The sequence below is a fragment of the Bactrocera neohumeralis genome, chromosome 6 (assembly GCF_024586455.1).
Source record: "Bactrocera neohumeralis isolate Rockhampton chromosome 6, APGP_CSIRO_Bneo_wtdbg2-racon-allhic-juicebox.fasta_v2, whole genome shotgun sequence".
NCBI classification, from domain to species: Eukaryota; Metazoa; Arthropoda; class Insecta; order Diptera; family Tephritidae; genus Bactrocera; species Bactrocera neohumeralis.
The window spans coordinates 78,029,023-78,053,001 of NC_065923.1; the positions used below are offsets into that span (position 1 = coordinate 78,029,023).

General features: G+C 33.3%; 1 protein-coding gene and 1 long non-coding RNA gene across 5 annotated transcripts in view; one reads left to right on the forward strand and one right to left on the reverse strand.

Moving 5' to 3' along the window:
• Positions 1–23,979, reverse strand: part of LOC126762261 (uncharacterized) — a 146,403-nt gene that overhangs the window by 75,651 nt on the left and 46,773 nt on the right. For both annotated transcript variants that reach the window (XR_007667435.1, XR_007667434.1), the window contains exon 2: positions 13,612–13,769. This is a non-coding gene — a long non-coding RNA (uncharacterized LOC126762261). The remainder of the gene's footprint in view (positions 1–13,611; positions 13,770–23,979) is intronic.
• The window catches only part of LOC126762249 (cyclic AMP response element-binding protein A), an 84,922-nt gene that overhangs the window by 46,788 nt on the left and 14,155 nt on the right, over positions 1–23,979 (forward strand). The window lies entirely within an intron of this gene.

The window sequence follows — 23,979 nt, forward strand, 5'->3', positions numbered from 1 at the left end:
GCAATAATTGCAAAACGTTTGTCATTTCATGGGTTTTTGCATTTTTTGCCATTTTTGCAGCGTTTTTGCACCTCACTTTTTGACGGTGACTGTTGTTGCATGAGCTATTTGAACATATCTATGTATATATTTCCTTCAAATATGTAACATTTAAGTGACGGAAGTCATTTTTTTATTTTTTTATATATTTAATTTTTTTTTTATTTTTTTATATATTTTTATATATTTGTATATATTTTTTTATATTTTTATTAATTTTTATATAATTTTTATTTATGAGCTATCAATTTTTTGTATATTGCACAATTTAAAAAATATTTTTTTTTTGTAATTTTATGAAAAAAATACACTATCTAAGTTGTACAAATGCCATGAATTGCAAGTAATTTTTATTATAATTGCGAATTGTGCTATTGGGTGATTGCATCACTGCATTGTGTTATTGAGCTATGCAAAAAAATGAGCAACGAAGCTAATAAACACGGCAATGATGCACACAAATGATTGCAAAATAAGTTGTTAAAAATATTAAATAAACATAAAAGTTATTTGCGTTATTGGCAGTTGCAACTTCATTAACAATTTCTGCGAATCTTTTTCAGTGGGACTATTGGCGAAGCGGTGTTATTTGTTAAGGATTTTACTTTATTTAATAATTCGTAGAAATAAGAGCAATAATAACAACAACAATAATAAAAAATAAAAGATTTTGGTTTAATGACGAAAGTAAAAACAAAAATAATGTTAATTACGGCCACATTGCTCAAGAGCGGTCAGTTTGTATGGCAACTATATGCTATATTGGTACGATATGAACGATTTCTTCGGAGATAGCTTCGTTACTTAAGAAAATAACCACCACCAAATTTCTTCAAGATACATCGTCAATTGAAAGAGTTTCCATACAAGCATCAGACAGTTTGTATGGCAGCTATATGCTATAGTAATCCAATCTGAACAATTTCTTGCAATATAGCTGCATTGCCTTGGGCAATAATCTCTACCGAATTTCGTGAAGATATATTGTCAAATGAAAAAGTGGCCAATACAAACACTTGCTGCCGATCGGCCAGTTTGTATGGCAGCTATATGCTATAGTAGTACCATATCAGCGACTTCGACAAATAGGCAATTTTTTGGGGAGAAAAAAATGTGTACAAAATTTGAGAGCGATATCTCAAAAACTGAAGGGTTAGTTTACTTGTATACAGGCAGAAGACGGAGAGACATGACTAAATCGCAAGGACGCAGCTCGTCACGCTTTTCATTTATGTATATATTTTATAAATCTCCTATAAAAAACAAAGTTTCATAGTTTTGAAATCCTGTATTTTTAACTTTGCAATACAAATAATAAAAATAGGCACCGACCTCTCACTTATTTCGGCGGCAATTAGTTAGCAAATTTTTATAGCCGCTGCGCTCATCACTAACCCAGCAGACCACACACTACCTTTACTGCATATTTTTTCCAATTTCTTCACATTTGTTGTGTTTTGCATAAACTTAGCCAGCAACAACACAACATACACACTCACTCAACACTCTCACACACACTAACATCTGCAAGCCAATTGGAAAGTTGCATAATCCGCTTAATAATAAACTCCATGTTAATCAGCATTCGTGTAGCTAATCAAGCGAACGCATTAATGAAATGCCCGTACGGAGTTGAAAAAAACTCATTACAACAACAAATCAGCAATCAGTCAAACAACTCAAGCTGAGCTCTCACCCAACACACAAACACGCGATTATATGCATGTATAGGTATCGCCTCAAAACACACATCACTCAAATCGCAATACTCCGTACAATGGCTGCCTTGGCCTGTGCGGTGTTGTTGTGTTGCAGTCACTTTTCAACGGCTTTCATTGCCGCAATTTAATTTATTTTACTCGGCTTCATTGTTTTATACTCGCTCGTTTGTTTCGCTATGTTTGTTGTTGTAGTTGCTTTGTTTGTGGTGGCGCTCATCCCGCCTGGAATGTTGGTGGCTGCGGATAATTAGCAATATTTTGTGTGTTTGTGTGTGTGTCAGTGCCTCTGGACTTTCTACTTTTAAGCCAATGCATTTGGTAATTATAGTTACTGCAACATGTTGCACGTGATGGGCGAAATTCCATAGATGTTGCAGCTTTTTTTTGTTTTATTAACGATTTGCCGTTGATTAACAACTTCCTTGTGGCATTTTGGTGAATGTAAAAAATTTTAATGAAATTCGGTGAGCGCAACACTTTAAGGGTTGATTTATGAGCCTAAAAGCAAATGGCTTGAAAATGTTTATTTGCGTAAGTTGCTAATTATACGCATATCAATTATTATTCCGATTGAATGGAAGAATTATGTATGTTGGAAATTCACGTAAGAAACTACTTGTTTAAGCAATTTAAAAAAAATCTTAAAAATTATATATTTTGAAAATTAAGATTAAAACTTGATAAGAAAAAATTAAAAAAAATTAAGTTAAGGATTATTGTTTGTGTTATCGATAAATTTTAAAATATATGTTCAAAATTATCGTTAGTGTTATCGATAAATTTAAAAATTTTTTTGGGAATTATCGCTTGTTTTATCAATAAATTTAAAAAATGTGTTGAGAACTATGTTCGTGCTATCGATAAATTAAAAAATGTGTTTAGAATTATCGTTTGCGTTGTCGATAAGTAAATAAAAATTTGTAGAGAATATATTTTGTGTTATCGATAAATTTAAAAAAACGAGTTGATAATTATCGTTTTTGTTATCGGTAAATGTAAAAAAATGTGTTGAAAATTTACGTTTGTATTAATGATAAATTTAAAAGTATATAAAAATAATTATTGGTTGCGTTATCGATAAATTAAAAAAAGTGTTGAGAATTATCGTTTGTGTTATCGATAAATAAAAAATGGTGTTGAGATTTATGATGCGTGTTATCGGTAAACTAAAAAAGTGTTAAGAATTATCGTTTGTGTTATCGATAAATAAAAAATTGTGTTGAGATTTATTGTGCGTGTTATCGTTAAACTAAAAAAATGTGTTGAGATATATTTTTTTTGTTATCGATAAATCAAAAATTTGTGTTGAGATATATTTTTTGTGTTTAGATTTTTACATTTATTAAAATTTAATATTTTAACATTAAAGAGAAATTATTTAGAAAACTAAAAAAAAAATTGGAGTTGAGAGTTTACTTTGGTATCGGCCGATTTATGCTTGACAACCGTCGAAAATTGGGTTCAGCATCTGGACTTCTGCAAGCGTGCCCGTGGTGGTCATGCAACAGAAATCGAGTTCCATACTAACGGCATCGAATGTACTTTCACAGTTATAAAGAATTTCATTAATATCCCAAACTGTTTTTGTTCTATTTAAAAAAAAAAAATGTAGCGCGCTTATTGAAAACCCCGTTATTTTGCATTTTATAGCAAAAATAATAATATTTTTAGATTTCGAAATAACACTTAAAATACAGCTAATTTATCTGTATTATAGAAGCAATTAATAACAAACTTTTATGATTTTTGTTACAAAAATTACAAATGGCTTAAAAGACAGACACACCATAATTATACCAATGTGTACTAAAACATGAAAACCAGCAGCAATTGCAGTGGTTATAAACTTCTTTTTGCATTAATATAAAAATTCAAATATATGATAACTGTACCAATGACCTAAAAATGTAGCCACATGACTGGCGAAGCAGATTTTCTCACAGTAGTCGTCTAGCCGTGGCCATAAATATACTTGACCAAAATAATTTCGAAATGAGAAACAAAAAGTTAGAAAAAAGAAACATATTGTTGGCCATTGAAAAGCGGAAAGTGGCGTAAAAAATAACTGTTAATAAATTAGAAGCCAAAGAGCTAAGCAACGCTGAGGTCACAATTTCAAATTTCGTTTTCATTATGCACACGATTCTCGCAAGTCGGCTTTGTATAATGAATAATTTTCAAAAGCGATTAGCTATGCATTGCTTTTGTTTGTGTCCAACACTATGTTAGAGCATATTTTTCAGAGCATTCATTTATTTACATATAAACGCATATATATTTATAATTCTGTTTGTGGTTACACAAAAGCCATTTCCCATTCACTGCATAAAGTAATTAGTTCCATAGCTGAATCGAAATAGCGCAACAGCTTAAAAGTGAAAATAAAACTTGGCGGGCGATTAAAGCAACAAAAACTACACAACAGAGCGCAAAAATCTTACATAAAAAAGGTGGAACTGCTTGGCGCAGCAGCGTGAGTATAGTGGCGAAACCGGAACCACATGACAGTCACCCTAGCCTCTTACTCGTTTCAAAAGTTAAAAAAAGCGGCTTGAACCCAGCTCAAATGCGCCATCGTTGGGGCGAACGTACGCAGCGTTGAATGAAACCTTTCGTTTCGTGCTTTTGCTTGTTTTTTTAGCGAGCGAACGCAGATAACATTCCACAGCTAATGCTTAGAACACGCTCTGAGGATTATAGCAAATCTGTCATTTACATGTTGTTAGAATAGTAACGTAGCTGCCTACAGCTGTGTGTGTGAAAAAGAAAGTGAAGGATCTGTGCTAAACTATAAGTAGATCTTCACGAAATTTGGCAAAAATTATTGCCAGACAAACGCTACAATATTCGAATATATTGTTCAAATTGGACCACTTTAGCATATAGCTGCCATACGAACTGAACGATCGAAGTCAAGTTCTTATATGGAAAACTTTTTTATTTGACGAAATATCTTCACAAAATTTGGTATAGACTAATTTCTGAAACAAGGCTATAATCTCCAAATATATTGTTTAAATCGGACCACTATAGCATATAGCTGCCATACAAAGTGATCGGTCAAAATCAAAATTTTTTATGCTATAAAAAATGCACCCGTGAAAGGTATTACAGTTGAAGCTTCACTTGTTCTATGACTTCAGTGATCGCATAGAACATCTACAAATATTGAAAGATATTATGAGCACCTTAGCTTTAGCTGTAATCTGTATTGTAACTGTCTACACTCTAAACCTTATTTGAACCGTATAAAGTGATATTAGAAGCATTTTAAGGTAGAAACCTTTAAGATAACTCACAATTCAGCAACTGAAAAAAAATTTCCGAAGCCAATATTCTTCAGATAATTGTTCTCCATAAACATGATTTTATAAAGCGTTGCAAATATTTTGCTCTTCACTGCATAACTGCCCACATGTCAGTTACGGTCATTCATAAAGAACTTTTACAGCAAACTCAAGTTGTTTTCTTTGCTCTTTAAGCATATTCAAGTCATTAGGATTATAGTTGTAAATATGTATATACTATAATATATATGTATATACATGTATGTGTGTGGAGCAAATCTTAATCCATTCAGCATGTTTAATAAGTACAAATAAATCCAATTTGCGCCTTTGTGGTGGCTGGACTTTTATCTCCAGCAAATACATGAAGTGGCAAAAGAATACGTGAGCTACAACAGGAAGCTAAGGCAAAGACTTGTAGGGCTATAAAGAAAAAAATTTACTTAACGAGTGCTGGCGCAGGAAGGAGTATAAAAAAAGTTTAGGCTGGAGTGCTGGAGTGTGGGTAACATATAAGCATATGCCTCGCATATAAATATATATAACCATTAGAACTAATGGCGATTGTTGTAAATGGCAAACGGATGATGTTGCTGAGTGAACAACTTCCATGTTATACACACACACAGACACACGCGCAACAATCAAGACTCGCTGTTTAATTGTGTCAAAGCAAGTACCAAATGAAATTAGTTCATATGCTGGCACATTGCGGATATGAGTGCTGCCACAGCCGCTGCCGCTGGTGGCGATAAGCTGATGCAATGACGTTTCAATGTCGCGTTCTATTGGCGTCGCTTATTACATGTATGTATGTCGTTAAGCTAAAGCCAGCAACTCACTGGCATTCACTTCCAGTTAGCGCTCAAGTCGCCCACGCGTTTTAATGTGCGGCGTGAGCGCGTGTGGGTGAGTGTGCGAACGGCAAATAAAGCGTGCAGCAACAGGCATTACAAGTCAACTATACTTACATATATACCACACACACGCACATACAGTTTTATTGTATGTGTCGCTATTTTTATAACAACCAGCTGTTTTTACGGCATGGATTTTGCGGAACTGACGCGCACACACAACGCTAGCAACAACAAGCATAGCGAAAACGTGCGCGTCATAGCGCCAGCCACCAACTGTCCATTTGGAAGTGTGTATCTACGCTGCCGCGCATTTTCTTCAACTTTTTGTGCCTTCCTGCGTGCAACGCGTAGGCGTAGGCGTTTGTGGGTGACTAGCGCCGCAATCAGCAGCAAGCTCATCACTCGCTTTAACTTATCAGCTTTCAAATGGCGCGCACACATCCTTTAGCCCAGTTGAGCGCCTTCGCGGCTGCTTAACGCCTCAAATGCGTTGGTGTTTGTTTGGCGCTGCTGCCGTGCGTCAAAGGCGTTGTTGGTGGGTTATCGCAACGCACGGCGTGCAGCTACTGCACATTGTATGTGTGCGCGTGCGTTGACGATATTTCGCAACCGGCTTTTCCACCCAGCGGCTATAGCCGTCATAGGTTTGATAATAAATTATGATAATGCTAACGCTTGGCGACTGCCCAGCTGTTTGTTTGCCTGTGTATGCATTTGAAAAGTGCGTGTGTGTGTGTGTGAATGCCGGCAAACTGCGGTTACATATGTACTTCTAGTTCCGTTCTCTTTTCATATTTTTTGTTGCTTCGTAATGCTTTTGTAATATTTTTTGCATATTTAAGTAAACAAGTTTTGTTGTGGAATAAAAAAGCAAGAACAACTTATAATTAATACAGTATCAAGAGCATGACTCGAACGGCGCGCGACCACGTGCCGGATTTCTGCAGATAACTTGTAATTTTTTTAATTTATGATTGGCGAGTGCGCGGTTTCCCGCATTTCTTAGAACTCAATCAGTTGCCAGCAGATAAAAAAGGTGCGGCTTTTATCGTAGTTATTATTATTTAAAGAGATAAAGATAGATTAAAAGTAAAATCAACTAAACCACATAAAAAAATAAATTCAATTAAAAATCACTCCAAGAAACTGAAAAAAAAAAATCTTTAATTGTTTTGAATTTCTTGGCCTTTTATAGAAATCTAGAAAGAAATCCTAGAACAGAAACTTAATACATATAATATAATATATGAGATATTCTACAACAGAAACTTAATATATGTGACCTGGTCTACGAAAAGGGAGCTAACGTGCGAAAACTAGTTTTCTGGGAAAAGCTGATAAAAATAATCGTCAGTTTCTCGTTATCTCATTAATTGTTCTCCTTTTTTTACACCTAAGCCCCCTTTCCGTAGACCAGGTCACATATATGTATTGATATTACGTCGTAGTTAAAGCCATATTTTGTTTTGTTCAAAAATAGTTCATTATTTTTTAGAACAAAAATATTAAAGACCATAGTTACCGGGAGCCAAGAAAACGAAAAAATCGCGTATGCAGGAAATGTTGCACGGATCATACTGAACAACTTTACCTAAGAGACTATGGGTCTAAAAACAGTTCCGAACTAGCGATTTTTAAGGCGAAGTTTTTTTAAGGATCAAAAAAATTTTCGTCAGTTTTTGAGATATCTCATCATCGCTATCATTTTCTGAATTTCCATTAAAAAACGCTGGCTCGAAACCGGAGAAACCAAAGAGACCATGGATCTAAAGGTCTCTTTAGCAAAGATGTTCAGAACGTTCCGACGATTTCCCCGCATACGTGGTTTCATAGAAAGAAAAGACGACCCGCACTAATGTACACGCATACATATATGTACATTAGGGTGGGTAAAAAAAACTAATATTTTTCGCAGTTTAGCATGGCCTGACATCAAAATAATAGTACAAATATCGACAGCAGAAAAAACTATAACGGGTTAGCCCCATATATTTTTTTTCAAGAAAATTAAAATGAAATATTCCGTACCAAGCAAAATAAAGACAATAGCGTAAATAAATAATATTTTGGTATTTCGAAAAAATTTTACCCTGAAAAACATACTTGTAGTAGCAACAAAACGGATTTCGGTAAAAATATAAAAAAAAATATGTGGCAACCCTAATATTTTTTTTACGCAAAAGAAAAAATAAAATATTCTATACTAAGCAAAATAAAGATAATCGTCTAAATAAATAATATTTTTATATTTAAAAAAAATTTATGCGAATCATTTACTTAAAATTTTCAAAATTTTTGCTAACGGCACCAAACACAATTTTTGAAGTATTTTATTTTATTTTAATATTTTTATTTTAATTTAATAACATTTCTCCCTAAATAGTAGCAATAATCCGCGGCAGAAAAGACGGATATCAGAAAAAAAAATTTAACAGGGTTGCCTCATATTTTTTTCTTCTAAAAATTAAAATGCAATATTCTGTACCAAACAAATAAAGTTAATGTTGTAAATAATTAATATTTTTATATTTAAAAAAAATTAACGCCAAATATTTTTGCTAACTGCACCAAAAATGTTTTTTGAAATATTTTCATTTCATGTTAATAACATTTTTTCCCTAATTACCTTTCCACAAACAGTATTGTAATAGCATTTATGAAATCTCCTAGCCGCGCTTTTCGTCATCAGGCGCCCATTCAACCGCAACCAATCGTAATAGGGATCAAACCGCAACGAAACCTGATATAATTAGAGGTTTCAATGGATGAATACACACAGATAACTACATGCACATGCGCAAACTTGAATGTATAACTGTGTTATCCATCAATTCATAAATCGTCAAATCAACATTTGAACCCACCCAACAGTTATGCGAGCGTATCGATTGGAGATTTGGCAATTGACTACGGTTTTGGTTAATTGACGTTTTTCGGTTTAGTTTGATCGCTGGCGGCTCATTAGCCAACTTCTTTACGCCCAACACGGTTTCGATGCTTGCTGTCTTTTATTTATTATATTTCTTTTTTTTACTTTTTTACAGCCACAAATTTCTATAATTTCGTTTTATGTGTGTTTAAAATGTTTTTACGATTCGCCTTGGTTGTGCTTGCAATGCTGAGTGTGCATTGTAGTATGAGTGTGCTTGTTGCTGTTATTTTTGGACTTTTATATGTGTCATGTGTTGGCTGAAATGCATAGTTGTGTGTGTGTGCCTTTAATGTGTCTACTCTTGAAGAGTCAGCACAATTAATGAACAGTTAAAATGAGTTGCACGCGCTACGCATGCGCACCACGGCAAAATAAGACTACGAGTGTACTCACACGCACTTGAGTTGATTAATGCATACATACAACAAAAGGCTTGTATGTGTGTGTGGCATACTTGACTGTGATCAATGTAGCACGTTGCTGCCTCAACGCAAGCAACGGTGCTTGCTGTATGCGCTGCGGCAGTTGATCGGAAGCGCTGCCAACGCGGTAAACGCTTTTAATAATAATGCACGCCAGCAGCTATGAACTATTTTATTACATTTATTTTGTTTCAGGAACTTGCTTTTATTTTATTTTATTTTATTTTTTGATCGTGCCTTTTGCTCTGCTATGTCTGCTTATGTGATCTACATTTCGATGAATTTGTATATATTAAAAGTTTAAGCATTGCCCTGTAGGAAAAATTTGGTTAAACATATGATTATGTTGCTTAACCTGAATTAGCGTTCTATGCGCCTACTTCTACACTAACACTTTGTGAGTTTTGGTTTAGATTCGTTAAAGAAAAAATCAAAAAATATTTATATTAATAAAATTCATTATTATTTTAATATAACGAATAATTTTCTCTCCTCATTAAAAATTATCAGACATAATTTTTTATTTGTGTCAAGCAAGAGTTTTGTATAAAAAGTTATCGGATATCGAATACAACCACGAAACAAGTAGACTTCATGTCATAAAGTTGTCGAGAATTCTAGCACTCCAAGCCATGCGAGTGAAACATTAAGTTTTTAGCAAAATGTAATATTGAAAATTTTAAAATCTGAACTTCTGAAAAAAGAAGTGTTTCCCAAGTCAATAAACTTCTAGATTTGACTTCCTTAAGCTGTGGAGAACTGCAGCAATGTAAGTAATGCGAGTGAAATAAATTTACAGTTATACAAGCGCTCAACTCTTAACATTTTTTTTGTAAGGCTGAAGGGTCTACTTAGATATCAAAACATCTTGTATTAAATGTAGATATTTTTGAAAATATTCTTGAAAATTTGAAGTTGATTCGGAAAATAGTTTCAGAGCGGGAGGATATTAGGAAGAATTTTAAAACTTAGCGGTATCGGTGCTAAAAACTTTAAACTCGAAACGCTGACTTCAGCGCCCGTGAGGAACCGTTTTTAAGAAACTTCTGAAGGGATCGCTTTGAACACACGACTTTCTTAGCTGTATTGGTCAGATAGTGTTAGAAAGCATACGATTTTTGATCATAATTTCAAGTTTTTGAGACACTCTGAATCCCGATCGACTTATACACACAACTTTCGTAGCTATATTGGTCAGGTAATGTTCGAAGAAATAAGATTTTGATAATAATTTTGATTTCTTGAGCCACTTTAAAGCGTAAATTTTTTAACAATAAACGGCTTTTTTTGAGAAGTCGCCATTTAAGAAAAAAATCGAAATTTTGAATAGTCCCTCGATCATTACTAGTATTTATATATAGTATATAAATATAGTAATATTAATTTTTTTGGTTTTTGAATTTGAAATAAGCAATATCAAGCAGTAAAATCTTTTCCACCTTTTTTCGGAGATCCTGCTGGAGATTGACAACGGGATGAAGGGAATCTTAAAAATTTTGATAATGAATATTTTTTTAAATTATTTTTTTTTTATTAAATACAACGCCACTTCAAAAACCGATACGCGAAAAATGCGTTCTTTTCTCCTTACAATTGGTTACAACCCTTTAAAGCTCCTCACAGGGTGCCCATAAGCCATACATGGTAGTTTTTTACAGCACGCTGAGTTCCTATTATATATTAGGTGTTGCTGCCGCACTTTTCGCTCAAATTAAAAAGTATTTAAAAATAATGTTAAATGGAAAATGCGCTTATATGTATGTATGTACAGCGTGTCGTTGGCAGCGGCGACTGTCTGCTGGTGGGTGATGGTTTATGTCTGCGGGGCACGAACGCATACACACATCTGTGTGTGTGTTGCCAGTAAATTCGAGCAAAAGTTGATTGTGAAGCACTTCTTTGATTTAATGTATTTACAATTTTGTTTTATTTTTAATATAAAAGCGGCACACAACAACAACCGCAACTAGTTGCTGGCGGCTTCGTGATAAAGGCAAAAGCTGCGCGCATGGTGTTTGCTGCTGAAGTTGATGGATGTTGGCGCTGATGTTAATGGTAATGTTGGTAATATTGGCCAACACGTTGACGATAATGTTGCACGTAATGATCAGCAGGAATAACGGCAAGCGTCAGACGAGTGGTGCGAAGCAGCGAGCGTTTGTAGCGCACAGCAGTGCTTTTGAATTTGCGCTGCTTTTACAGACGGCTGCTGCTGCTACTGCTGGTGGTGCTGCCACTGTCGCGCCAACAACTTAGCAACTTTCTCGTTCAAGGCATTTCATTTCATTACTTTTTGTTTAGTTTTTTATATAAACACACACATACACACAAATAGTGTAGCGTTTATTGTAGCGTGGCTTTTGATACATAACTACTTGTATGCATGTGTGTGTGTGTAAAACTGCTGCAAGCATGTTGTGTGCGTATAAATAACTCGGTTGGCTGGCTGACTGGTAAAACCGTATAGCGAAAAAACCAACAACAACAAAAAATTAAAGCAACAACATTCTGAATGGTAATCAAAGCGACAACGGGCAAAAAATTTATAATGAAGTTACAAACTGTGAATTGTGGGAGCACCTTTCACTTTAATCGTGCTTTTGTATGCATATGTGTGTGTATGAGTGTGCACATTTATGCATGTGTGTCATGCGCTCAAGCTAAACACGCAGCTTATTAGTATGAATGAAAGGATATGCTGCCTAAAAATGCAGCGGAAATAGCTCTTTTGCAATGATTACAGTATGGTGGGTGTCTCGCATGGCATCATGCTAATTTACCGTGATTTATATACATATATTATATAAATTAAGAAAAAAACAACTGAAATAAGCTGCCCCGCAGCTATAATACCCTACATATGTGAGCTTCTTATAGCACATATGTATATAGAGATTTGTATCTTGATCTGGAAAGGTCTGTTTGTATGGCAGTTATATGTATGTTTTAGTAGGCCGATCTGAACAATTTATTCGTAGATTATACCAATGCTTTTTACAATATTACATGCCAAATTTCGTGCAGATATTTTGACAAATGAAAAAGTTTTCCACACAAGAACTAGATTTGGATCGGTCAGTTTGCATGGCAGCTATATGCTATAGTAATCCGATTTGGGAAATTTCTTCGGTGATTATAGCTTTGATTTAAAAAATGAGCTGTGCAAAATTTCGTGAAGATACATTTACAAATGAAAGAGTTTGTCATACAAAAACTTGATTTTGACAGGCCACTATGTATGACAGCTAAGTGCTATGGAGGTTCGATATGAACAATTTTTTTCCAGATTATATTATTGCTTTTGGTAATAATCCGTGATAAATTTCGTGAAGATATTTTGTCAAATAAAAAAGTTTTCCATACAAAAACTTGATTACTAGGGCGGGTCAAAAAACCAACACAAATCCGCTTGATACTCTAAAAAATAGGTTCTTAAACACCTCTAAGAAAGCCGTTCCAAGTATTAATATAATTCTATATACATACATATGTATGCATACATTAGGGTCGGTCAAAAACCCGAAATTTTCTTTTCACTTGGTACTCTGAAAACTATGTGCTTAGACACCTCTATGAAAGTTTCCGCAATTATTTGTAACGGGAAGTTCTTCCGCCTTGTAGTTTTCTATTTTTTGCTTATTATCACCCTAACCCTAGTCACAATACACAATTACATATATTTATTGTAAATATATACGGTTAAAAACTACTTTTACTACAAGCATTTAATTTAAATTTAGTTATTAGCGTTATAATTTATTTTAATTTCCATCATTAAAAGGCTTTAACTTTTCTAAAAAAAAGAAGTGGCGCTTTTAACAGCTTTGTGACTTCAAAATTTCATTTTCATTGTAATTTGGAACTATTATATTAATTTTTTTGGCGCTGTCTATTATTGAATTAAATAAGCGGCACATAACAAACATAATTTGGTTGTGTAAATAATTACTTTTTTACAAAAAATAAAAAAATTACAACAAAATAATAATAACAAAAAAAACAAACAACAACACAAAATCACGCATTTACAATCAATAGTCGGCGCTTTGAAACCATTTTTTTGCGTATATAATATCAGTATATAATAATAACAGTGACCCGCAGCATTTTTTAAACTACATTACGCTTAATGTTTAACTGCAGTTGTATAACAAATAACCACTTACTTTTGCGATTTCAATTTTTAATTGTGTTTCGCTATGCTTATAATTTAAGCATATTTATTTTATTTTCTTGTGTTTTCCGTTTTCATTTTATTTTACTTCCATCTTTTTTCACTTTTTATACGCTTATTGTTGTGTTATATTTGAAAAGATTTCGACTTGAGAGTGACATATTTGGGTTACTTACCAAAAAATCCAGCAATTCACCTTCTCTATTCAGCATTTGTTTGTTGTTGTTAAACGATCTACATACATATATGCTACTGATATGCTGAATAATTGTTATTCATCGATAGTTGAAAATCGCTTATGCAAGCATTATGAGATTTTATTGCATTTTGGAGGCTGAAAAAATAAGCAAACAAAATGTTAAATGAATTTCTGAGAAACGTGGTAAAAGTGTGGCAATGACTCATGATAAGTGTTAATAGAGTAATATTTTTAATAAATATTTATTTTAGCAAACTTTCATGAAGAAATGGTTTTTGAATATATTTTTTTACTTTTATCTTTATATTTTTAAGACTGGTGAGCACATTTTTTTTAATTTGTACAAATTTTTGTATGTTGCGCCTAAAAGATGCAATCTTTATAATAAATATTAATTTTACCAAAATTTAACCATAAAATGGTTTTCGAATTCGTCATATTTTAAGCATAGTCTTTTAAATTTCTACATAATTTTGAATTTTGCGCCTAAAAGATGCACATTTTTAGAATAAATATTGATTTTACAAAACTTTACTGAAGAAATATTTTTCGAATATATTTTTTATCGTCATATATCATATTTTAGACGTATTTTTTAAATTTCTACATAATTTTGAATTTTGCGCCTAAAAGAAGCAAGTTTTTGAAATAAATATTCCTTTGACCAAACTTTAATGAAGAAATGGTTTCTGAATATATATTTTTTGTAGTTTTTTGCAATATGTTTAAGACTGATGAAGAAATGATGAAAATTTTCATTATAAAATTGTTATTATCAAGCTTTTATGAAGTAATATTTTTGATATAAATCTTCAACTTTTGGTTTGAGATTCATGAGAACACTTAAAATATGACAATATTCATATGTAGGATATATAGGAAAATACCGTAAATTTTAAGTATTTATGAAATAATATAGCTAATTGTTGCAAATTTCTTGTAGTTCATATATTGCGCCTAAAAGATGCTAACAAATATAAAAACTCCAACTGTTATGGAGAAGTATTTTGAAAATTAATAGCTAATTTCTTTTTTTAAAAAACCTGAGGACATTTAAAATAGTAACTTTCCTGTAGTTTATATTGTTCGCCTAAAAGATGCTAACAATTATAAGAATTCCAATTGTTATGGAAAAATATTTTAGTTATTAACATTGAACTTCTTGTTTAAATAAATAAAGAAAATTCTAGTAGTTTTTATTTTGCGCCTAAAATATGCTAACAAAATATAAGATGTCCGACTTTTAAGAAGAAATATTTTAGATATTAATATTTAATTTCTTGTTTGAGACACCTCAGGACATTTGAAATATGAAATAATATAGTAATTGTTGCAAATTCTTGTAGATTTTATTTTGCGCCTAAAATATGCTACAAAATATAAGATGTCCGACTTTTATAGAAGAAATATTTTAGATATCAATATTTAATTTCTTGTTTGAAATTCATATGCACTTTTAAAATTTGAAATCATATAGCTAATAGTGGTAAAATTCATGCAATTTATATTTTGCGCCTTAAAGATGCTAAAAATGTAATAAGCTACCCTAAAAAGAAGTCATAGTATTCATATATATATCAAACTAATGTTAACCACTTGCTAGACTAGTCCACCAACTGCTTTTTCTCCATACTAGAAACTAATAAGTTTTTTGACAGATTTCGTTAAAAAATACACCACTTTTAGGCTAGTTCCAGTAGCTAATCAGTAATGCTTAGTTTAATTGAAATTCAGGACAGATATTTTAATTTGAAATTTGCTCAGATTTACATAGCTTTTATTGAGAAAATAAAATAAAAATATTGGTTAGCAGGTTCTCTATGCACCAACTTGCTAAAAACCTGCAAACATAGGTTAGGCTTTAGTATTTTGGGATTTGGCAGTGTTGCAATCTGGCAACTCACAATTTTATCGTAAACTTTGAGATTTTTGATTTTATAGATATTCATAACGTTTAGACATACGAGCGAATATTTTAAGTTACTGTAAACAATGAAAATACAGTAACTTAAAATATTCATCTCGGCCAAAAAAATGGAATTAAATCGCGAACTTTTTCGTGCGTTTAGTTTTTCCAACTTTCTTCGTGAATTAACTCAGCAACAGTGCATGGATGAACATAACTAAATTTTTGGCTGCACAGCTCCATCAAAAACCAATGTTATAGATGGTGTGGGTAGAATTGAGTTCGTAAAACTTCCCGTCTAGTTCGGCTTTAACAAACAAATACCTGTAGCTGTAAAATATAATTTTTCGTAACTACTTTGTTGCCCCGCTACCGATATTTTGTGTATATACAATTATAAACTATATATTGTGTTATTCTAAACTTACATGTGCTCTCCATCTAAAAATCAGCGCTTGAAGATTAAACGATAATAAATTCTATGCATTATTATTCAAAATTATAACCCACTAATTGCAAATAAGGCATGTATGTGATTAACTATTTCTTATCTAAAATACATGGTTTACAGGGTTGCTATAATGTCACAACACATTTATTGTTGTATTTAGAAATAATGCAGTTCATGCTGTTGCTACCCCAATAATTGTGAAAATACCCGACCACGAAACGTGTTTTTATGCATCACAAGTTTATGTAAATGGTTTTAGGCTTTTTCGAGAAGCCGCACTTTATGCATTGACGTCACAGCGCGTACAATTTATGCACGAAAACTAGTTTCGGTATAAATATTTATGTAAATATGTATTATAATAATTACTAGCTGCCGTCATAAAGCTTTGACATACTCCTGTTTATATATTTTAAAACTTTGTACAAAAAACTTGATTTAATTGTTAATACTTTCTACCAAAGCTGCATGTGTCCCACATTATGGATAAATACAAATAAAACTTTTGTCATTTTTCGGCAAATAATTTACATAACTTTTACATTTGTTTAGTGTTAGTTGGCCTATGTTGCGACATCCTTATTTTGGCGTTTAATATTAGGGTCATAGCCCGAATCAAATCAGTGTGATTTAGCATGAAAAACGATTTGTTTAAGTTAAGCTGTGTTTTATAGGCTGTTGAAATAACCTAATAACAGCAAATGAGAAACCATCAGTGCTGAGAGAAACACCTGACAGTACTGAAATGAAATATTGAGAAGGACAATATTTTGAGTCGGTGTCGTTCTACAGCAAAGGTTAGTAAGAGTCACAGGTCAGGGCATAAAAGTTTAGAAAATTGATAGCCAAATTTGTTAGCAAAATAAATAACTTACTAAAAAAACTTGATCAAGCCAGAAAAATACTATTTTCTTACCATTTTTCTACCTTCTACTTCCAATACTTTTACTCGACCAATAATATGGCTTAAGCGACTAGCGTAATATTCTACACATATTCAAATATTTAAACCCTAATAATTACGTCAATTTGAATACCGGTAAGTTAGTTATTTGTGTATCTACATGTATGTAGCAACGGTACTAAACACGCACACACACACACACAATATTGAGACACAAACACGCATACTTATGCAAATATGCATACAATTTTATGTAAATAAGTTAAGCACATTCCAGCAACCTGCCAAGCAACTAAGCATTCAAGCAGAAAGCGTCAAAAATTATTTGTGTCAAAAGAAGTAGAAAAGACAAGCACACAGCTTAACGGTGGGAAAAGCCAAGAAAGTCATCTGAAAAAGGAGCGACAAAAGTGGCTATGAGAAATGGTTGAGGCAAGCTGTGCTTGAGTGGAGGAATGAGATTGTATTGTTGTAGGTATTGTGAAATGTTGGGTGCTTTGCAGGCTATGGCGCAGGCAAAGGTGAGTTTAGGTGAGACGTTGGGGTGAGCGCTCGTAATACTTATGCTGTTATAGTTATAAAATTGTGCAGTGAAGCGTTGGTAAAAATAATTATGGAAATATTATTTAGGTATGAGGAAGTTGGCTGTGGTTTTTATAACACTTTTTTATATTGTACAATAAAATTGGTGTAAATGCTGCCGCTATGTAATAGGTAATAGTAATGGTACGGAAGCTGAACTAATATTGGTTATATGGCATTTATATTGAAGTTAAATTGCCAAATAAAAAAGTTTTCCATTTAAGAATTTGATTTTGATCGAACAGTTTGTATGGTAGCTATATGCTATAGTAGTCAGATATGAATAATTTGCTCAGATATTATAACGTTGCTTTTGACATTATTTTGAACCAAATTTCTTGAAGATATTTTGACAAATAAAAAAGTTTTCCATTAAAGAATTCGATTTTGATCGAACAGTTTGTATGGTAGCTATATGTTATAGTGATCCGATCTCTATAATTTGTGCGAAGATTATAGCTTTGTTTTGTACAAACTGCTGTGCGAATTTATGGATAAATGTCTTATCAAATGAAAAAGTTTTCCATACAACAACTCGATTTTGACCGATCAGTTTGTATGGCAACTATAAGATATGATAATCCGTTTTCGAAAATTTATTCAGAAATTGTATTGCTTGCCTACAAAAATAATCTGTGCCGAGTTTTGTGTAGATATCTCGCTAATTGAAAAGATTTTCCATACTAGAACACTATTTGGGTCGGTCAGTTTGTATGGCAGCTATAAGCTATAGTGATCCGATTTAAATAATTGTTCAGGTATTATAGCATTGTTTTTGACATTAATCTCTGTCAAATTTTCTGAAGATATTTGGACAAATAAAAAAGTTTTCCATACAAGAATTTGATTTTGAACGATCAGTTTGTGTTGCAGTTATATCTTATACCGTTCCGACATCGGATATTTTCTCAAATAAGTAGTTTCTCGAAGCGAAAAGCTCGTGTACACAATTTCAGCTGGATATCTCTAAAACAACGTTTCTTTCTGTATTACGTGCTGCGGGGCAAACTTAATATACCCTGATTTAAGGTTTTTAGATTGCGATTTCTTTCAAAAACCGAAACCGAACTAATCTCCTAAGCTTTCAATATAGACACTTTTAGTCCTTCCCCAACAATCAGGCGATTAATTTCGAAATTTAACAAATCACTAAACAAAATGAACCTACATATAAGTAACTATAAATCGCTATGTAATGAAATGTCATTAATGACAGCGTAAACACTATAAATACACCACACCGCACAATACCTGCAGATGAGCATAACAAATTTTCTGGTAAGCCGATCGATTAGGGGAACCTGATCGGACCCGAACCGATTGCGTTTTCATATACCAAGTATAGCGACTAGTGTTTTTTTTTTATTGCTATTGTTGTATTTGGGATGCGCTCATCATTAACGTAAATACAAATAAATAATAAACACGAAAATGGCAAAAAGGTTATTCACCTGTTACACACACCGTAATGCGGCGGCACGAGCAGCGCGACAACAAAAACAAACATTCAGCTCATATGCTCTTTATGGTTGTGAGATAAATATGAGCAGCGGCTTTTACCATAAATCGTCGCGTCGACCACCACCAGCACCGAGAGCGGCATTAGCAGTTGCGTTGCGCCCGGGAAATGTAGGAATGCTTCGATGGTTGTGTCGGACGGACAGTGAGATAAATGTACAAACAAATGAACGGTCAGTTGTGTTTAACAACAAACTTGAAATCACGATCCCTCATGTGATCAAAGAGGAAGCAAGCAGCGTGCAAGAGTACACATACACACATGCCAACATGCAAGCATAGAGATGCTAAGCTGTACAAATATATACAAGTTTTGGTTGGCGATCTTCGCCTTGTACATAGAATATTGAAGATCATTTAGTAAGCGAGTTGTATTAAGCAAACGGCTCAGGTGGCGCAGCGAGCGCCGAAAGTGCGGCACCTGCAGCAATGTGCTGGAGAAAAATCGAAAAAACACAAACAACAACAATGAGAAAAAAACGTGAAAAGGCTATAAGACGGCAGCAGCCAGTCACACTTCAGTGGCATATCATGGCCGGTAAGCCGGCTACCTGCAAGCCAGTTTACCTTTCAACTTTTGTTGGTCAACCTTTTTAGCCATTCACTTAGGAAATACCTAACTATATGCAAATATAATAAGGAGAAAACGAAGACGTTGAAAGCTATACGCCAAAAAAAAAGATTTTAAAATATTCGAAAACAACAAATTATTTAGTCTGTCGAATTAACTAATCGCCACATTATGCATACTTAATGCTACCAATATGTGATATGGTATATAATGAAAGCTGGTTTGAACTCATACATAGAGTCAAAATTATTTCATTTCGAAAATGATCTAATCTGCTGTGTATGTGTGCATTACATGTATGCAGATTGAAAAAAATCTCGTTAAAATTTCGGTAATATCTAAATATACAAACAAATAAAAATTTCAATAAATTCCTTTGATGAAGTGATCTTATTGTGGCGCTCCATTCTGCTGCCAGAACTCAGCGCTTGAGTTGCGTGAGTCATGCATTTACCATTTGCCAGGTGTTTGGCGAAGAAATAATATATCAGGCTTTTAAGAAATTTGAAAGTTGAGCTAAAAGAGTTTTCAAAACTGGACTTCAGCTTTTTTTACGTTTTTGATTATATAGTATTATATATGTATATAAGAATTTAGAAACACTCTTATTATTTTGAATGGATTCACCTTACAACATCTAACTTAAAACCATTGCTTAGTTTTTTGGTTAAAGCCTTCAGCTTCTTTGATCTTCAGCTTATAGTATAATGATTGATGATATTCATATAGATGATACCTGGGTAATAATATTTAACAACATTTTAATTTTTAAGAATATTCCATATTCATCGATAAAAAGTGTGGGTTGCTGAAGAAGAGTTCTAAGTTATTAATCAACAACACTGTTCGCTATTTTTAAGGCGATCAGCTGTATGATCATCAGATAATCCCTGGGGAGCAACAAAATTCAAATCTCTGCCCACTTAAATGAACAGCTGTAAGATCATCAGATCACCACCAGATCCTCGTCGGATCATCACTTCAGAGCAAAAAAAAATCAAAATCTCTATCCACTACTGTTAAAGCGACCAGCTGTAAGTTCATCAAATCTTCACTTAGGAACACAAAAAATGAAAATCGGAGCAATAAAATTGGTGATCGGCTCGATGATCTTCACAAAACGTGTCTGAGTACTATTGGAGGCCTTGGCAGTCATATTTTTACTGACAAAAACCAGCTATGATCACCTACTGATTTTACTTGAGCCTAAACCAAACAGTAAAACACCTGAAAGCCACTCTCAATTCCATTTACAGAACAATAATTATTGAACGAGGCGTACGCTGAGATTATGTTGGAGAAGAGAAAGTTGAGAGTCAAGCAATTTTAAGATTTGCTACAAATCCCAAAAAATACTGATATGGAGCTTCATTGACTCCAGCAAGAACAAATGCATTATGAACTTCCTTTCATTTTACTCAATTTGTTGAATACATTTTTTCCATTTTTCGCTTTTTATTGGAAGTATCTGGCTATGCTTTCAGCATTACAGCTTTTAGCTGTGTTTTAATGGCTTTTTATTGCTTTCTTCTTTCTTTTTATTTTTCTTTTGTGGACAATGAAATTCATTTACTAACAGCTTAGTGAGCATTCTTGCTGATAATTCCTCGAAAATTTTGTTATTCTGATTATCCGCGTACGCTTCACTGTCATTTTCGTAACATGGCCAAAACGCACAAACACACACACACATATATACAGTTGCCTAGGGGCGTGTATGCGTGTGTAAATTGCTAACTCTTAACAATTTTCGTAAAAAAGGGTTCGTTGAACCGCTGCGCAGCCGCCGCTAACTAACCAAATTATATATGCACATATAGACGCACATACAAACAAATGCTTAAGCACTGTATAAATGTATGTATATATGTATATATGTTTATAACTATGCTTTCGTGTTTCTCACATTTTATTTATAATTTTATTTTTAACTACATATTTTATTTACGCTTCGTTGCCGCATAATTTGTGCAGATAGTGCTTACGCTCGCATTCGCACCTACATCTAGGCTTGATAGAAGCTTCTTCAAAGCAAATTAGGTTGCAAGCCAAAAAGCAAAAAAAAAGCTATTATGGTGTTCCAACCACAGTGTGATACATTTTAATAAAGGAAAAATAAAAAATTAATTTAAATTGCTTGCTTTGCACACGCTATCGCTTGCTGGCTGACTTTTAATGCCGAATTGCATGAAATCGGCGCAAGTGCAACTTTGTGTTATCAGAGTTATCAGCACTTAAAAATGGAAAAAATATACAACAACAGTAGCGGTGTGCATTTATTTGTATTAAACAAGCTGCAAACCGGCAAATATTAAAATATTAATATAATGCATGCAGCGCATGTAGGAGACAAGTCAACGTTTGTATTTAAGAACACGAGTAGGTGAATAACGGCAGCGTGCTTGGCAACAGGCGGGCAGTAGATTTAAAATTATTTTAGATTAATTAAATTAAATGTGTTTATGCTCTGGAAAAATATATTATATAAAAGAGCAAGAGCGATCAGTGTTTGCTAGGCAAAGCCAAACTGCCAAAATAAAGTCGAGAAGCTAAAGGGAAAATTGTTGCTGTAAAGGTGGCAAATTTTCCCAGACTTAATTTGCAATGAGTCTGCTGCTGAAGAAGTGGCTGGCATTATATACCATACATCGACAAGTTTTCAGACAGCTGCTATGGCGTGTATTCATACTAGTAACTACTGGCTGTTTACAATGCTGTACAGTATGAACTAAACTTAACTTAACTTGACTTGACTTGACTTGACTTGACTTGACTTGACTTGGCTTGGCTTAACTAAACTAAACTTAAGTTAACACAACTTTTTTACTTTACTAACTTTTACTTAACTTGACTTAACTTAAGTTAACCTAACTTAGCCTTTACATAACTTTAACTTAACTTGACTTAACTTAAGTTAACCTAACTTAGCTTTACTAAACTTTACATAACTTAACTTAACTAAACTAAACTTAACTTGACTTTACTTATCTTTTACTTTGCTTTACTAACCTTAACTTACCATAACATTACATAACTTAACAGACCAATGTATAAGAAAATACTAAACAAAATTTTTTTTAACAGATTTTTAATTAAATAAGAGCATGTATTAACAACAATATAAACTCGCTCACCTGCATGAAACAGAAAATAAAACTCACTGACATACTCCATACTACATATATGTACTTTGCACATACGGGCATATATGTACATGTATGTGAATGCTTTTAGTATTAACAATATATTATACATACATAAATATATACATATGTTTATGTTTTTATATAGTTATTTAGGTTATTGTGCAGGAAAATTCCATGCATATTTAAAAATCAGTAACCTCAATATTTGCTGCGTCGCAACATTTCCCCCGCAACACACGCACGCACGCACACATATGCCGCTATAAGAAACACATGCGGGCCAATGGCCAATTAGTCACCTGGGTGCGTACCAAAAACCGATTCCAAATTGAGCGGCAAGCGGCAAGAAGCAATTGTGCGAAAACAAAATTTGCATAAATACTTAAGAACGCATAACTTCAGTAGAAATTGCGTTGGTGGCGGTGGAGTCAGAGGATGCGTTTATCTACTTGTGGAGAAAGGAATTTCGCGAGAAAATAGAGGAATAAAAAAAAAAAAAATATGAAATCAAAGCGGCAATTTAGTATGGAGCGCGTTTGCAAAAAAAGGCCAAAGCATAGCAAGCTGTGTGCGTGTGTGTATGTATGACGCATAACACTAACACACCCACAACCAACAACGGCAACAATGACCAATCGTTCATGGTTGAGTGTGAAAAAATGCGAACGGAACGCAAAAGAACAACTTTCGAAATGTAAATAAACTGTTTACCATAATTGAAACGCTGCGTTGGTGTGTGTGCGTGTATGTGAACGTGTTTGTGTAGCTGTTAATTTGTCTGGCTGCGTGCAGGCGGTAGTCACTACTGTATATGCATTTGCGAAAGGCATTTTTGGCAAAACCAGAACACACCTTTCGCTGTGCAAAGCGCAAATGGCACGTTATGAATGCTTATGTATGTATGTGTGTGTGTTTGTAAATTTCTAAAGAAAAAAATTGATATAAATGATTGGAAAAAGCTGCAGAAAATGCAAGTGAAGGCTATGTGCATTTTTAGTTGCATACCGCATAAGCAAATTGGTGTTGTTTTTACTATATATACAAACATTATCTTTCAAGTATTTGGTGCACATAATCAGAAAAATATATACATATATTTAATTTAAGCAAGCAACCTTATGTCAAATCAAACACTTTTCATTCATATTTTGGCTTAAATTTACGCCGGAAGACGATAATTTTATAACTTATTTGTTTTAATTTACGTCGAATCTAGAAGTAACTAATGAAATTAACTAAAGATAAGATATTATTTATTTACCAGGAA